This window comes from Oryx dammah, unplaced genomic scaffold (genome assembly GCF_014754425.2).
Source record: "Oryx dammah isolate SB20612 unplaced genomic scaffold, SCBI_Odam_1.1 HiC_scaffold_28, whole genome shotgun sequence".
NCBI lineage: Eukaryota > Metazoa > Chordata > Mammalia > Artiodactyla > Bovidae > Oryx > Oryx dammah.
The window spans coordinates 94,284,539-94,302,828 of record NW_024070212.1 but is presented as its reverse complement, the minus strand read 5'-3'; positions in this window follow the sequence as shown (position 1 = coordinate 94,302,828).

The following is an 18,290-nucleotide window of genomic DNA, read 5'->3' as shown; positions in this document are numbered from 1 at the left end:
TAATATTCTGAATTAAAATGCCCATTGGAAATGGTGAATTGGGATTCAGGGTGTCCAAGCAACAGACCCTCAGCAGCCTACTTCAGTTAAATGATCCTCTGAAAGAATGAAACCCAAATCATACAAGTGACTATCTTTGGAAGATAAAATGAGGAGCCTCATTTTAAGAAGTGAAGAAAAAAAAAAGAACTCCATTGTATGGGAAAATTAGCAAAGGTCATATGACTTTCCCATTCTACCCAGCCAGTTAACAGTCAAACTCTCACTTTGAACAGAAAAATAACCACATTGATTCAACTAGTCAGGTGAGGAAGATCCTCCTAGAAAACAAAATGCTCACCCATGTGAGACAAATGGTCTCTTTTTGGATATCATTTAAAGCCCTGGATAGTGCAATTAGCCAAATCAATGTGTCCTTCTCTGAAGGAGTTTATCTCTCCCTCCTCAGCAAATTCACTTCTTCCTGGGAACATGTTTGCAATCTTGGCTCACCAAAAAAAAAAAAAAAAAAAAGAGGCTTTCAAAGCTGCATACCTGCCTGATCAAAAGATCAAGATGGCAAAGAAGCATAAATCAATGTAGACATGTCATTGTTGCATTACAGCCTGTATGATTAAAAAATAACCAACAATGCAGAATTATCACTGGCCCCTCCTCCAGAGAAGGCTGAAAGTAAGAAAAAACTTGAAAAATATGTTATCGCATAAATATCCTCAAAAATCATAAACCAATGGGAATACTGACCCCAGCAATAAGTATCTCCAAACACAACAATGCAGAAATACCTTTTGGCTACCAAAAGAAATCAAAGGCATTTCATGTCTCTTTGGTTCAATCACCAAATGTTTATTGAGCATTTTCTATGTAACAAGCATTCTGCTATTTCACTAGTGATTCCAATGTGTTAGTAGAGAATAGTGATTAAAAGCAAAGAATCTAGAATAAAACTGTCTGGGTTCACAATACAGCTCTATCCCCTATTATCTGTGTGACCGTAGACTAGATACTGTGCCTCAAATATTTCAACTGTCAATTCATAAAGTTGCTATAAGGATTAAACGAGTGATACATGAAGAGGGGTGAGAACAGTTCCTGGTACATAGACTTGGTGAATAAAAGAGTCTATCAATCAGTTGAGGAAAAGTAACACATAAGTAGTTATAATAAAATAGGGCAAAAATCATCTTTGAGATATACAAAAAGTGTTATAAGGACAAGAAGTCAAACACTAACCCTAATCGGGGTTGCAAGATCGGCAAAGGGTCAACAGAAGTGATATATCAGTTATACCTGAAGGAAGAGCAAGAGTCTTCCAGATGTCAAATGAAAGATTGGGAAAAAAAAAAAAAAAAAGCATGTGAAAGAGCACAGAACAATGAGACAGGAAAACTAGGCCAGGGAATTGCCATATGGTCAGGGTTCAATAACGTAAGAGTACCAGGACATGAGCCTGAAGAGATATTAAGGTAAGGAAATGAGGAGTCAGTCATTGGAGAATTTTAAGCAAAAGAGGAACACATTCAAATTTCATTTTTAAAAAATTCATCCAGGGTAGCTTAAAGATAGAATGAGAGAACTGCATAAAGTTCAATATAGAAGTAGTCATAATACATAGGAATACGTTGCAATGAGTCAAACAAGAATTCAAGAAGACTCACATAAAGCAGTGAGAGGAAGGAGTGTATAGAATCTATAGGTATTTGTTAAAGGATAAGATCATCTTCCCCACTTGATAACTTTATTTAAATGTTTGATTAACTTTTATGGGAAAGAAGGGGAAAAATATTAACATGTATGAAAAATAGCAATACGAAATTTCCTTTTATCAAGGAACAGTGAACTCGTTTTAGACATGAACTCATCATCAAGACAGAGCTTGAAAATGGAAGGGATGATGATTTGGCAGGTTTGGACTAGAAAATCAAAGATACATTCCAAACAGAGGTGGATTTACTGCTGCTGCTGCTGCTAAGTCGCTTCAGTCGTGTCCAACTCTGTGCGACCCCATAGATGGCAGCCCACCAGGTTCCTCCGTCCCTGGGATTCTCCAGGCAAGAATACTGGAGTGGGTTGCCATTTCCTTCTCCAATGCATGAAAGTGAAAAGTGAAAGTGAAGTCGCTCAGTAGTGTCTGACTCTTAGTGACCCCATGGACTGCAGCCTACCAGGCTCCTCCATCCATGGGATTTTCCAGGCATGAGTACTGGAGTGGGGTGCCATTACTGAGAAGCAAGTAAAGCTGAAGCTTCAAGGTTTCTCACTTTATAAAGGCCCTTTATAAAGGCTGAGAGTTCTAGAGAGTTATAGCAAGAAGAGACAACAAGGCTGAACTATGAAGCATTTCTGGTAAAAAGACTAAAGAGATTTCAGCAGAAAGGGACCTGAATTCCCAAGACATCAGTAATTCATTGCAATCTCCCTTCTTATTCTGAATATATAATTTTTCTAATTGTGTACAATTTTTCTTAAAGACAACCTTTTGAAATTATATAAACTTCAATCTGTATAAAACTTAGAATAATCAATGCATTCAGGCCTCAGCTTCTGTGGCATTAAGAAATGGAGAGACCTATAGCCTGACTCCTGGAATTGTAAGCATAATTTCATCTGAATCTACAGGAATTGATTCTCCAAGTAAATAAAAGATGATTTCCTTGAAATATATTAGGAACTATTAACCAGCGATTAAACATTGAATACATGATGAATAATTAATGATTTATATCTCACCACACAATGATGAATAAAAATGGAGTTTTGAAGGTTGGATGACATTTTCAAAGTCATTCTTCTTCAGAGATTAAGAATGCTTTCTGGCACATATTTTTAAGAGGATGGACTATTGATTAGAATGACTGTCAGAATCTGACTCATTATAGCTCTGGAGCTATCATTGCTTACCTTTGTGACCTTGGATTTCTGACAGAATTACTGTCTATTATAACTCTGAAAAGATTCTTACATTACCTTCTCTAGCTTCTCAATTAATCTTTCACTCAGTTTGTAGCAATAAATTCCTAATTGTTCTTTATGCCTATAGTATCTAACCATACCAAGACCCCCATTCTCTTAGTTCAATTTCCAAAGAGTTGCCTTTCATGGCTTTTCTACCACCTAAAGGGCTTTCCAGGCAGAACTCCCAATACAAAACTGTAAAGTAATTAACCTCCAATTAAAATAAATAAATTTATATTAAAAAAAAATAATAAATAAAAATAAAAAAGAACCTCCCTGCCAATGCAAAAGACATAAGAGATGTGGGTTTGATCTTAGGGTCAGGAAGATCCTTTGGAGGTAGGGCACAGCAACCCACTCGGGTATTTTTGCCTGGAGAATCCCAATGGACAGAGGAGCCTGGCAGGCTACAGTCCATTGGGTCACAAAGAGTCAGACATGACTGAAGTGACTTAACATGCTAAAACCACCTAAAGAATTAAATGTGAAATCTTATTCTTCCTACTTTATATTCCTAAAAGCAAAAAAAGTGCCTCTCCACCCACTTACAATAGTTAAAAACAAAAAAACTCTTCAGGAAGGTTCTGTCTGATTGGTCCAAATTTGGACCACATGCCCATACCACAAGCCAATCTAGTGGCCAGGATACTATAATTAGTATCCTAGTTATCTGCTGACCCTCTTAGTCAAAGAAATGTAATCTGTTATGAGCAGGGGAAAGGGTAAATATGTATCATTCAGTCAGGCACATCAATTTGTATGAACCACAAAGAGAGTAAGGGACTAGTTGAGAGTTCCAGCTTGGTAACTATAAAATTAATGATGCACTGACTGTAACAAGTGGTACAGGAAGACAAGTTATGAAGGAATTATTTTTTTAGAAACATCAAGTTTGAGATATCTGTGGATCATTCAAAGGTAATATTTAATAACCACTAATTCTTTCTTCACACAAGATTGAGACATATACAGAAGGTATGTTGACAATCACAATTCACAATTTAGAAGATTCCTGAAGTTTCATGTCTGTATCAGAAAAGCATTAAATCCAAGGAATATCTCTTTCCATATAGTAATGACTATTTTAAAATATTGTTCTAGGAATCTCTAAATGTATTTTGGCAGAAGTTTGAGCTGATTGGCAATTTCAAAAGTCTCTTTTGAAATACTTTTGTCAGCACTATTCTTATGAAAGAAAGAGGAAAACAACAGTTTATCATAGCTAAATATGACATGAACCTACCAAACACAAGAGCTGCTGACCTGATTGAAATTCAGTCATAGATATCATAGATGCTTTCTTCTTGCTTGCTAATAGATAATTTGGTTGAGTCCATTCTAGAAACCAGTTGCCCAAATCTTTTGAAACAATTTGCAGCTATCTTATAAAAAATTTCAAGCATTTGAAACTACAGAGGTTCTATTAAGCAGACTTAAATATTTTGACTTCTTAATACCTAAAATCATATTCCAAAAGGTGAAATGTTTCCTGAAACTCTACATTTTGTGATTCAATTGGATATTTATAGCAACAAGGAAGAAAAAGAATGTATTAAAGGAGGGATTTTTCATAGCCACTCAAATCAAAGTTGACAATTACCTTGATGCAAGAATAACTAATAAAGATTGAGAGTTTTATTAGCCCCAAAGTAATTTTCAAGTTGCATAAAATGTTCCTTCTCTACATATATATAGAAGTTCTTTTCTTTCTCCTGCCCTATACATTTAGTGTTCATAAAATATTCAAAATGTTTCATCCAATATTGATAAACAGTATTTGTTACTGGAAGAAGGAAAATCCATTTTGCAAAATGATCGTGAGATTACTCAGCATAACTATAATTATCATTTTTTAAAAGGCACAGAATGAAAGAGAGACTTTAAGCAATTTGAAAATTTTCTTAACCACACACTGTTTTCCTACAGAGGATTTTTAAGATGAGAAACAGACCTTAATGGTCTTAGACAGGCCTGAGGCAATATTTTTAAAAAAGGTCAAACATTCTGCTAAAAACCACAACTATCTTCAGAACAACAACTTATCAGCCAGTTTGCAGTGCCTCCTTATTACACTATTGGTCCCAAAGTCTACTTGAGTGTGGGCCACAATTACTGTGTAATGAGTTTGCCAGTATTGATACAGGAAACAAATTTACAGTGTGCCATTCCCAGCTCAGAGACTTCAGCAGACATTTTTACTTTTGGTGAAGAAGAAGTGGGAGGAAGGACAAAAAGCAGAAGGAAGGAAAACTGGAGACAAAAGAAAGAAGGCCTAACAATAAAGAGCCTTAAACTTTGCTTAAGCTCCTAATAAGCAGCCTAGAAGGATTCTGACAAAGACTGAGTTGTAAGCATAGTTTGGAAGATCCTGGGATTATTCACATCCGTCCATTCCTAGCTCAGAGGCTCAAGGCCACTCCATAAAATGTTGGTATTCATGGAGCAGTCTTACACTCAAATAAAGCACATTTTTAAAAAGTTCTGCACCTATTACAATTTAGTAACAAAAGGGCAAATGCTTCACTCTACACCTAGGTTACCTCCATATTGTGAGTGCACTAATAGAAGCCTAATCTGTCTCTCTGCATGCAGAAAAAGTATATGCCATGATAAATGGAGGTGGGTAGAGAAATAAACCTTATCTAAGAGTTGTCAATAAATCTATTGTTGGAAATACATGTGAACAGGAGTAGCAGACACAATCTTTGTCTTCTAAAGAGGCAGTTTTTCAAAAGTAGAATTATACAAAGTGCTCCTCTGTTTTCATCAATATGTTACCAGGATTTGAAATACCATTTTTCATCCAAGCAATAAAAATCTTGACAAGTAAGCAACAGAAAATCACTAATACACTTGCAGCTGCATATCAATCTATATAAATTCTTTAAACAAAAACAACCAAAGAACAGTCTGGCCTAGCAAGATTATTTTACTATTTGAACTTCAAGTCCAAGATAATTAAGAAACAGGATTTTATATTTACACTAAAATTTTTTGACAAATGTTCAAAAAAAGAAAGAAAGAAAGAAAGAAATCCAGATAAGAAGATGGTATAAAAACCTACATTTGAAATTCAAGTATTCAAAATTGGGAAACAAAATTTTTTTCAAAATTCATACTAGAAATTAACAACAACAAAAAAATTGTATTATTTCTGAAAAGTGTAAGTTGTGTGGATGTCAAGAAAGGGGAAAGAATTGAAAGTCAGAAGACTCAGTGTCTAAAATCCAGCTTGCTGCTGCTGCTGCTGCTAAGTCGCTTCAGTCATGTCCGACTCTGTGCGACCCCATAGACGGCAGCCCACCAGGCTCCTCCGTCCATGGGATTTTCCAGGCAAGAGTACTGGAGTGGGGTGCCATTGCCTTCTCCAAAATCCAGCTTAATGAGCAACAAAATATATTTAAGGAAAATGTGAAATGAGAGAGATTGTTTCTATCATATCACTCAGTCAGTCACTCAGTTGTGTCCGACTGTTTGCAATGCCATGGACTGCAGCATGCCAGGCTTCCCCGTCCATCACCAACTCCCAGAGCTTGCTCAAACTCATGTCCATTAAGTCAGTGATGCCTTCAAACCATCTTATCCTCTGCTGCCCCCTTCTCTTCCTGCCATCAATCCTGCCCAGCATCAGAGTCTTTTCCAAGGAGTCAGTTCTTCGCATCAGGTGGTAAAAAGATTGGAGCTTCAGCTTCAGCATCAGTCCTTCCAATGAATATTCAGAACTGATTTCTTTAAAGTAAAATAAAGTAAAATAAAAAAAAGAAAGAAAGAAAAAAGATTGACTGGTTACGATCTCCTTGCAGTCCAAGGGACTCTCAAGAGTCTTCTCCAACACCACATTTCAAAAGCAACAATTCTTTGATGCTCAGCTTTCTTTATGGTCCAACTCTCACATCCATACATGACTACTGGAAAAACCGTAGCTTTGACTAGATGGACCATTGTTGGCAAAGTAATGTTTCTGCATTTTAATATGTTGTCTAGTTGGTCATAGCTTTTCCTCCAAGGGGCAAGCATCTTTTAATTTCATGGCTGCAGTCACCATCTGCTGTGATTTTGGAGCCCAAGAAAATAAAGTCTGACACCGTTTCCATTATTTCCCCATCAATTTGCCATGAAGTGATGGGACTGGATGCCATGATCTTAGTTTTTTGAATGTCGAGTTTTAAGCTAAGTTTTTTTTCCACTCTCCTCTTTCACTTTCATCAAGAGGCTCTTTAGTTCTTCTTCACTTTCTGCCATAAGGGTGGTATCATATGCGTATCTGAGGTTATTGATATTTCTCCCAGCAATCTTGATTCCAGCTTGTGCCTCATCCAGCCCAGTATTTCACATGATGTACTCTGCATATATACATACTGCATATATACATACTCTGCTTATATGCATACTCTGCATATAAGTTAAATAAGCAGGGTGACAATATACAGCCTTGATGTACTCCTTTCCCAATTTTGAACCAATCCGTTGTTCCATGTCCAGTTCTAACTGTTGTTTGACTTGCATACAGATTTCTCAGGATGCAGGTAAGGTGCCTCTCCTCTCCCTTTTCTAAATCCAACTTGAACATCTGGAAGTTCTTGGTTCATGTACTGTTGAAGCCTCACTTGGAGAGTTTTGAGCATTACTTTGCTAGAGAGGAGTACAATTGTGCGGTAGTCTGAATATCCTTTGGCATTGTCTTTTGTTGGAACTGGAATGAAAACTGACCTTTTCTCTCATATAGAAAGATATGATAACAACCTCGAGTGATAGTGGAGTGAGAAGGGGAAAAATGACATATATGGTATATATTTTTATAGCTGAATTAATGGGATTTATTCATGAAGGGAAACCTGGTTCACTGCAGTCCATGGGGTCACAAAGATTCAGACATAACTAAGCAACTAAATGGCAAATGGATGAATAAAAGTAAGTGAGCTGAATACTTCCATCTGGGTCTCCAGATCTACTCTCCACTTTCTCCTTCTTGCCCTGTACTTCAGGAGGCTGACCTCTGTGGACGGCATCAGTGGGCTAACTTTCCTCTAAATTTAGCTTGAGTTTAGTTAATGGAAGGCACCAGCCCAAATTAAGGACAGGAAAATACTGCAGTCAGAGAACTTATTCCCTTGGCTTTCTGCCTGCTCACAAGTTGTTGACAAGTTGTTCTACTGAAGATAGCTTCTGTCAGATGTTCCTCTACATCTAATCTTATGTATGGCTTCCTGTAATCACTTCCTCTCCTTTTCTTTTTAGACCCAGAAATGGTAATAGATCTTTGTTGTTAGCATCCTAAGAACCTACAATCCCATCTTGATTTCCCCAAACCCTACCCACATCTTTGTAATTAGTCTGTTTATGAAACTGTATGAAATCCAATGTTACTCAATTTAAACATGCCATTTGTTTCCTACCATTATCCTGACACATATAATGAAACTGTTTTCAAAACCATAAGATACTGTGTAAAACCTCATTTACTTACTTACTTTGATAGTTGAACTAACTATGTCAGATAGGTCTGTCAGACAGCAAGTGACTGATACATATTTGAAGAATCAGTTAATACAGATTGCACACATTTAAGACTGAGGGCTAGAGAAAAGTGAAAGTCGCTCAGTCGTGTCCCACTCTTTGCAACTCCATGGACTATACAATCCATGGAATTCTCCAGGCCTGAATACTGGAGTGTGTAGCCATTCCCTTCTCCAGGGGATCTTCCCAACTGAAGAATCGAATGCAGGTCTCCTGCATTGCAAGTGGATTATTTACCAGCTGAACTACCAGGGAAGCCCCAAGATTGAGGGTCAAGTCCTTGTTAAATACTTGGAATTTTGAGGAAAATAAGAAATGTGATATGAAACATATCAGTTAGACATCAAAGGCTTAAAAAAGAACATATAAGCAACAAAAGAAACTAATAATTTCTAGAAACTCTTTGATAATTTTTAAAATATATATTACTCAAAGAAGTATTCTGAGTATATACAGCTTTCATCAAGGCAAAATGAATGAAGTATCAATCTTCAAAACTCATAGCTTGAAAAATGTAAAAGTGAAACTGGGAGTTCTGACTATGGTTCAAATGAAGAGACAGGCAAACTCCTTTGTATATCTGTACTGTCATTTGCTACTACTTTTTTATTTCTGACTTTTTTGATTTGGGCCATCTCTCTTTTTTTCTCGGTATGTCTGGCTAAATGTTTATCAATTTTATCTTTTCAAAGAACCTGTCTTAGTTTCATTGATTTTTATATTGCTTTTTAGCCTCCATTTCATCTATTTCTCCTATAACTTTTCTGATTTCTTTGCCCCTACTAACATTACATTTTGTTTGTTCTTATTTTTCTACTTCCTTTCAGTAAGCTTCTGTTGGTATATTGTTCCCTCTTAGAACTACTCTTTCTGTGTCCCATTAATTTTAGATCATTTTATTTTCCTTTTCACTTGTCTGAAGTTATTCTTTTACTTCCTGTTTGATTTTTTCAGTGATCCATTACTTGCTTAATAGAATATCGTATAACTTTCACATGGTTTGTTTTTTCAGTTTGTTTCTTAGAGTTGAGTTCTAGTCTCATAAAATTGTGCAAAAAATGTACTTAATATGATTTCAACCCTCTTAAATTTTCGAAGACCTGTTTTGTAGTTGAGTATTTGTTCTATCCTGGAGAATTTTCATCTGAACTTCAAAACAATGTGTATTCTGCTGCTTCTGAATGGAATGTCCCATATAAATACATATTGTTTAACTCTACTTGTTCTAATGTGTTATGGCCTGGATTTTCTTATTTATTTTCTGTCTGTTTGATCTGTCCAATGATGAAAGTACGGTATTAAAATTTCCTACTATTATTTGCTACTGTCCATTTCTCCCTTTATGTCTACTAATATTTGACTTATGCATTTATGTGTTCTGTGCTGGGAACATACATATTTATAATTCTTATGTCTTCTTAAATTTTTTTTCATGAAGTGATGGGACTAGATGCCATGATCTTAGTTTTTTTATATATTTTTATTTTATTTTTTAAATATAAATTTATTTATTTTAATTGAAGGTTAATTACTTTACAATATTTTATTGGTTTTGCCATACATCAACATGAATCCACCACAGGTATACACGTGTTCCCCACCCTGAACCCGCCTCCCTCCTCCCTCCGCATACCATCCCTCTGGGTCGTCTCAGTGCACCAGCCCCAAGCATCCAGTATCATGCATCGGACCTGGACTGGCTATTCATTTCATATATGATATTATACATGTTTCAATGCCATTATCCCAAATCATCCCACCCTCGCCCTCTCCCACAAAGTCCAAAAGAATGTTCTATACATCTGTGTCTCTGTTGCTGGGAAAACTGGTTAACCACTTGTAAAAGAATGAAACTAGAACATTTTCTAACACCATACACAAAAATAAACTCAAAATGGATTAAAGATCTAAACGTAAGACCAGAAACTATAACACTCCTAGAGGAGAACATAGGCAAAGCACTCTCCGACATAAATCACAGCAGGATCCTCTATGACCCACCTCCCAGAATATTGGAAATAAAAACAAAAATAAACAAATGGGACCTAATTAAATTTAAAAGCTTCTGCACAACAAAGGAAACTATAAGCAAGGTGAAAAGACAGCCTTCAGAATGGGAGAAAATAATAGCAAATGAAGCAACTGACAAACAACTAATCTCAAAAATATACAAGCAACTCCTGCAGCTCAATTCCAGAAAAACAAACAACCCAATCAAAAAATGGGCTAAAGAACTAAATAAACATTTCTCCAAAGAAGACATACAGATGGCTAACAAACACATGAAAAGATGCTCAACATCACTCATTATCAGAGAAATGCAAATCAAAACCACTATGAGGTACCATTTCATGCCAGTCAGAATGGCTGTGATCCAAAAGTCTACAAGCAATAAATGCTGGAGAGGGTGTGGAGAAAAGGGAACCCTCTTACATTGTTGGTGGGAATGCAAACTAGTACAGCCACTATGGAGAACAGTGTGGAGATTCCTTAAAAATCTGGAAATAGAACTGCTTTATGACCCAGCAATCCCACTGCTGGGCATACACACTGAGGAAACCAGAATTGAAAGAGACACGTGTACCCAAATGTTCATCGCAGCACTGTTTGTAATAGCCAGGACATGGAAGCAACCTAAATGTCCATCAGCAGATGAATGGATAAGAAAGCTGTGATACATATACACAATGGAGTATTACTCAGCCATTAAGAAGAATACATTTGAATCAGTTCTAATGAGGTGGATGAAACTGGAGCCTATTATACAGAGCAAAGCAAGCTAAAAAGAAAAACACCAATACAGTATACTAACACAAATATATGGAATTTAGAAAGATGGTAACAATAACCTTGTATGTGAGACAGCAGAAGAGACACAGATGTCTTCTTAAATTGATTCTTTTATCACTCTGTAATGTTCTTCCTTTGTCTCTTGTTACAGTCTTTCCCTATTTTTAAAGTCCACTTTATTAGATATAAATATTTCTCCTCCAGCTCTATTTTCAGTTCTATTCACATGGAATACTTTTTCCCATACCTCCTTTCAATCTCTGCATGTCTTTAGAGCTGAAATGAATCTTATGTAGGTAGGTATACATATATGTTCGTATAAATATCCAGATATACATATATGTCCATATATATATATATATATATGTCCATATATATGTAGGTAGCATATATATCGTTCATTCAGGAAGATCTCGTGGAGTAGAAAATGGCAACCCACTCCCAGTATTCCAAACTGGAGAATCCCATGGACAGAGAAACCTAGAGTGCTACAGTCCATGGAGTCACAAACAGCAGGACACAACTGAGTGACTAACACTTTCACTTTCAACATACATTTGGATCTTTCTGTGTATCCACTTTGACACTCTATGACTTTGGATTCGAGCATTTAATTCATTTATATTTAAAGTAATTATTGATTGGTATGCATTTATTCCATTTTGTTAATAATTTTCAGTTGTTTTGTAGTTCTTTTTGTTCCTTTCTTCTTTGCCCTCTTCCCTTGTTTTTTTAAACAATTTTTAAAATTGAAGAATAGCTAATTTACAATGTTATGTTAGTTTCAGGTGTACAGCAAAGTGATCCAGATAAATATATATAACTTTTTCAGATTCTTTTCCATTATAGGTTTATTACAAGATACTGAATATGGTTCCATTTGCTACACAGTAGGACCCTTTTGTTTATGTATTTGATATACAGCAATATGTATCTGTTAATCTCCAAATTCTAATTTACCCCTCTCCTCATCCCCATTATGTCCTTTGCAAACCATAAATTTGTTTTCTGCACCTGTGAGTCTATTTCTATTTTGAAAATAGGCTTAATTTATTTGTATCATTTTTTAAAATTCACATTTAAGTAATGTCATAAGATATTTTTCCTTCTCTGACTTACTTCAGTTAACATGATAAATCTCTAGGTCTATCCATGTTGCTGCAAATGGCATTGTTTCATTCTGTTCGTGGCTGAGTAATATTCCACTGTAAGTACTGACCAAATTCCTCTTTTTGGGCTCCAAAATCACTGTGGATTGTGATTGCAGCCATGAAATCAGAAGACAATTGTTTCTTGGCAGGAAAGCAATGACAAAACTAGACAGTGTATTGAAAAGTAGAGAAATTACTCTGCCGACAAAGGTCCATATAGTCAAGACTATGGTCCCCCAGTGGTCACATATGGTTGTGAGAGCTGGACTGTAAAGAAGGAAGAGTGCCAAAAAATTCATGCCTTTGAACTGAGGTGCTGGAGAAGACTCCTGAGAGTCCCTTGGACAGCTCAAAGATCAAACCAGTCAATCTTAAGGGAGATCAACCCTGAATATTCACTGGAAGGACTGATGCTAAAGCTGAAGCTCCAGTATTTTGGTCATCTGATATGAACAGATAACTCACTGGAAAAGTCCCTGATGCTGGGAAAGATTGAGGGCAGAAGTAAAAGAGGGCATCAGAGGATGAGATGGCTGGACGGAATCACCAATGCAATGAACATGAACTTGAGCAAACTCCAGGAGATGGTGAGGGACAGGAGGCCTGGAATGCTGCAGTCCATGGGGTCATGAAGAATCTCACATGACTGGGTGACTGAACAACAAAACTATTCCACTGAATGAATATACATATATATGTATGGATGGATGTATATGTATATATATATGGGTTTCCCTCATGGCTCAATGGTAAAGAATCTGCCCACAATGCAGGAGACCCAGGCTCAATCTCTGGGTTGGGAAGATCCCCTAGAGAAGGGAATGGCCACCCACTCCAGTATTCTTGCCTGTAGAATTCCATGATCAGAGAAGCCATGGGCTACAGTCCATGGGGTTGCAAAGAGTTGGACATGACTGAACAACTAACTCTTTCAGTTTAATATATATGTATACATACCACATCTTCTTTATCATCTGTTAAATGACACAGTTTTTTTCCATGTTTGTGCTATTGTAAATAGTGTTGTTATGAACATTGGAAATCATGTACCTTTTTGAATTAGAGTTTTCTCCAGATATACACCCAAGAGAGGAACTGCAGGATCCTCTGGTAACTCTATATTTAGTTCTTTAAGAAATCTCTATACTGTTCTCCATAATGGCTGCACCAATTTACATTCCCTCCAACAATGTAGCATAGTTCCTTTTTCTCTAAATCCTATCTAGCCTTTATTCATTTGCAGATATTTTAATGATAGCTATTCTGACTTGTGAGAGGTGATCCTCCATGGGAGCTTTCATTTGCATTTCCTAGAAATATTAAGCATCTTGTCATGTGCCTGTTGGTCATCTCCATGTCTAAAACAAAATACCTAGGAATAAATGCCTAAGAAGGCAAAAATCCTGTACTGTGGTACTGACACAAAAACAGATATTAGATCAATGGAACAGGTGGAAAGCCCAGAAATAAGACCATGCACTTATAGTCAAATATTCTATGAAAACAGAAGTCAAGACTATACCTGAGAAAAATCAATCTCTTCAATAAGTGGTGCTGGGAAAACTGCACAGCTACATGTAAAAAAATGAAATTAAAACTTTCTCTAATACCATATACAAAAATAAGCTCCAAGTGTATTAAAGACTTAAAGTAAGATCAGATAATATAAAACTCCAAGACATGCATGCAAAACTTTCTTTGACATAAATCGCAGCAATGCCTTTTAGAATCCATGTCCCAAAGTAATGGAAATAAACACTAAAATAAATAAATGAGACCTAATTAAACTTAGGAACCTGGAATGTTAGGTCCATGAATCAAGGAAAATTGGAAGTGGTCAAACAGGAGATGGCAAGAGTGAACGTTGACATTCTAGGAATCAGCGAACTTAAATGGACTGGAATGGGTGAATTTAACTCAGATGACCATTATATCTACTACTGTGGGCAGGAATACCTTAGAAAAAACGGAGTAGCCATCATGGTAAAAAAAGAGTCCAAAATGCAGTACTTGGATGCAATCTCAAAAATGACAGAATGATCTCTGTTTGTTTCTAAGGCAAACAATTCAATAGCACAGTAATCCAAGCCTATGCCCCAACCAGTAACACTGAAGAAGCTGAAGTTGAACGGTTCTATGAAGACATACAAGACCTTTTAGAACTAACACCCAAAAAAGATGCCCTTTTCATTATAGGGGAATGGAATGCAAAAGTAGGAAGTCAAGAAACACCTGGGGTAACAGGCAAATTTGGCCTTGGAATGTGGAATGAAGCAGGGCAAAGGCTAATAGAGTTTTGCCAAGAGAATGCACTGGTCATAGCAAACACCCTCTTCCAACAACACAAGAGAAGATTCTACACATGGACATCACCAGATGGTCAACACCAAAATCAGATTGATTATATTCTCTGCAGCCAAAGATGGAGAAGCTCTAAACAGTCAGCAAAAACAAGACTGGGAGCTTACTGTGGCTCAGATCATGAGCTCCTTATTGCCAAATTCAGACTGAAATTGAAGAAAGTAGGGAAAACCACTAGGTATGGGAAAACCACTCAGGTATGACCTAAATCAAATCCGTTATGATTATACAGTGGAAGTGAGAGATAGATTTAAGGGTCTAGATCTGATAGACAAAGTGCCTGATGAACTATGGACTGAGGTTCGTGACACTGTAGGGGAGACAGGGAACAAAACCATCCCCATGGAAAATAAATGCAAAAAAGCAAAATGGCTGTCTGGGGAGGCCTTACAAATAGCTGTGAAAAGAAGAGAGGTGAAAAGCAAAGGAGAAAAGGAAAGTTATAAGCATCTGAATACAGAGTTCCAAAGAATACCAAGAAGAGATAAGAAAGCCTTCCTCAGAGATCAATGCAAAGAAATAGAGGAAAACAACAGAATGGGAAAAACTAGAGATCTCTTCAAGAAAATTAGAGATACCAAGGGAACATTTCATGCAAAGATAGGCTTAATAAAGGACAGAAATGGTATGAACCTAACAGAAGGAGAAGATATTAAGAAGAGGTGGCAAGAATACAAAGAAAAACTATACAAGAAAGATCTTCATGACCAAGATAATGACAATGGTGTGATCACTCACCTTGAGCCAGACATCCTGGAATGTGAAGTCAAGTGGGCCTTAGAAAGCATCACTATGAACAAAGCTAGTGGAGGTGATGGAATTCCAGTTGAGCTATTTCAAATCCTGAAAGATGATACTGTGAAAGTGCTGCACTCAATATGCCAGCAAATTTGGAAAGCTCAGCAGTGGCCACAGGACTGGAAAAGGTCAGTTTTCATTCCAATCCCATAGAAAGTCAATGCCAAATAATGCTCAAACTCCCACACAATTGCACTCATCCCACACGCTAGTAAAGTAATGCTCAAAATTCTCCAAGCCAGGCTTCAGCAATAAGTGAACCATGAACTTCCAGATGTTCAAGCTGGTTTTAGAAAAGGCAGAGGAACCAGAGTTCAAATTGCCAACATCTGCTGGATTGTTGAAAAAGCAAGAGAGTTCCAGAAAAACATCTATTTCTGCTTTCTTGACTATGCCAAAGCCTTTCACTGTGTGGATCACAATAAACTGTGGAAAATTCTGAAAGAGATAGGAATACCAGACCACCTGACCTGCCTCTTGAGAAACCTATATGCAGCTCAGGAAGCAACAATTAGAACTGGACATGGAACAACAGACTGGTTCCAAATAAGAAAAGGAGTACGTCAAGGATGTATACTGTCACCCTGCTTATTTAACTTCTATACAGAGTACATCATGAGAAACGCTGGGCTGGAAGAAGCACAAGCTGGAATCAAGATTGCCAGGAGAAATATCAATAACCCCAGATATGCAGATGACACCAACCTTATGGCAGAAAGTGAAGAGGAACTAAAAAGCCTCTTGATGAAAGTGAAAGTGGAGAGTGAAAAAGTTGGCTTAAAACTCAACATTCAGAAAACAAAGACCATGGCCTCTGGTCCCATCACTTCATGGCAAATAGATGGAGAAACAGTGGAAACAGTCCCAGACTTTATTTTGGGGGGCTCCAAAAATCATTGCAGATGGTGACTGCAGCCATGAAATTAAAAGACGCTTACTCCTTGGAAGGAAGGTTATGACCAACCTAGATAGCATATTCAAAGCAGAGACTCTACTTTACCAACAAAGGTCCATCTAGTCAAGGCTATGGTTTTTCCAGTGGTCATGTATGGATGTGAGAGTTGGACTGTGAAGAAAGCTGAGCATCGAAGAATTGATGCTTTGGAACTGTGGAGTTGGAGAAGACTCTTGAGAGTCCCTTGGACTGCAAGGAGATCCAACCAGTCTATTCTAAAGGAGATCAGCCCTGGGTGTTCTTTGGAAGGAATGATGCTAAAGCTGAAACTCCAGTACTTTGGCTACCTCATGCGAAGAGTTGACTCACTGGAAAAGACTCTGATGCTGGGAGGGATTGAAGGCAGGAGGAGAAGGAGACGACCGAGGATGAGATGGCTGGATGGCATCACCGACTCAATGGACATGAGTTTAGTGAACTCCGGGAGTTGGTGATGGACAGGGAGGCCTGGCGTGCTGCAATTCATGGGGTCGCAAAGAGTCGGACACAACTGAGTGACTGAACTGAACTGAATTAAACTTAAAAGCTCTTGGACAACAAAGGATACCTTAAACAAAATGAAAAGACAACCTTTGGACAGGGAGAAAATATTTGTAAACAGTGCTACCTACAAGGGACTGATATCCAAAATATTCAAATAGCTCATATAGCTTAATATAAAAAAAACAATCAAAATATGAGCAGAAAACTTTTCTTATTTTTGTGTATTATCATAGATTTTTGTTTTGTAATTACTATGATTTATATATATATGTAATTAATATATATGCAATTAATTTAAGTTGCTTGATCTCAACACAATTGAACAGCTCTATACTTCTTCTCCCCTTTGTTCTTAACATCACATTTCACACCTTTCCATTTTTGTATTCATTAACTAATTATTGTGTATATGAACAATATTACTATTTTTTAATTTTAACTTTTCTATTTCCTTTATAACTGGCAGAACTACTGCCTTTACTGCATGTTTGCCATTTTAAATGCAATTTTTACTATTTTAATTTTTGTATTTCCAGTTGTGGCCTTTTTTTTTCCACTTAGAGAGTTCTTTTAACTTTTTCTTACAAAGCTGGTTTGATGGTGCTGAAGTCATTTCTTTAGGTTGGTGCAAAAGTAATTGTGGTTTTGCATTGTTGAACTTTGCCATTCTATATTGCAATACTTTCTTAAATAAATTTGGTTTTGTTACACATCATGTTAATGTACACGTCTCATTTTTTTTTTGCTAATGACATTACTTGCTGTTTATAATTATTTTAGACTATAAATGTGATGTTAGACAAAAAAGCAAATTCAAGCAGTTTTTTTTAAATTTAGTTCAAAATGGGTTGTAAAGCATCAGAGACAACTCACAATATCAACAACGCATTTGATCCAAAAACTGCTAATGAACATACAGTGCAGTGGTGGTTCAAGAAGTTTTGCAAAGAAGAGACCCCTGAAGATGAGGAGCACAGTGGCTGGCCATCAGAAGTTGACAACAACCAATTGAGAGGATCATCGAAGCTGATCCTCTCACAACCACATGAGAACTCAACGTCAACCATGCTACAGTCATTCAGCATTTGAAGCACACTGGAAAGATGAAAAAGCTTGATAAGTGGATGCCTCATGAACTGACCACCAATCAAAATATTATCATTTTGAAGTGTCATCTTCTCTTACTGTACACAACAACAATGAACCATTTCTCAATCAGATTGTGATGTGCAATAAAAGTTAATTTTATATGACAACCAGCAATATCCAGCTCAGTGGCT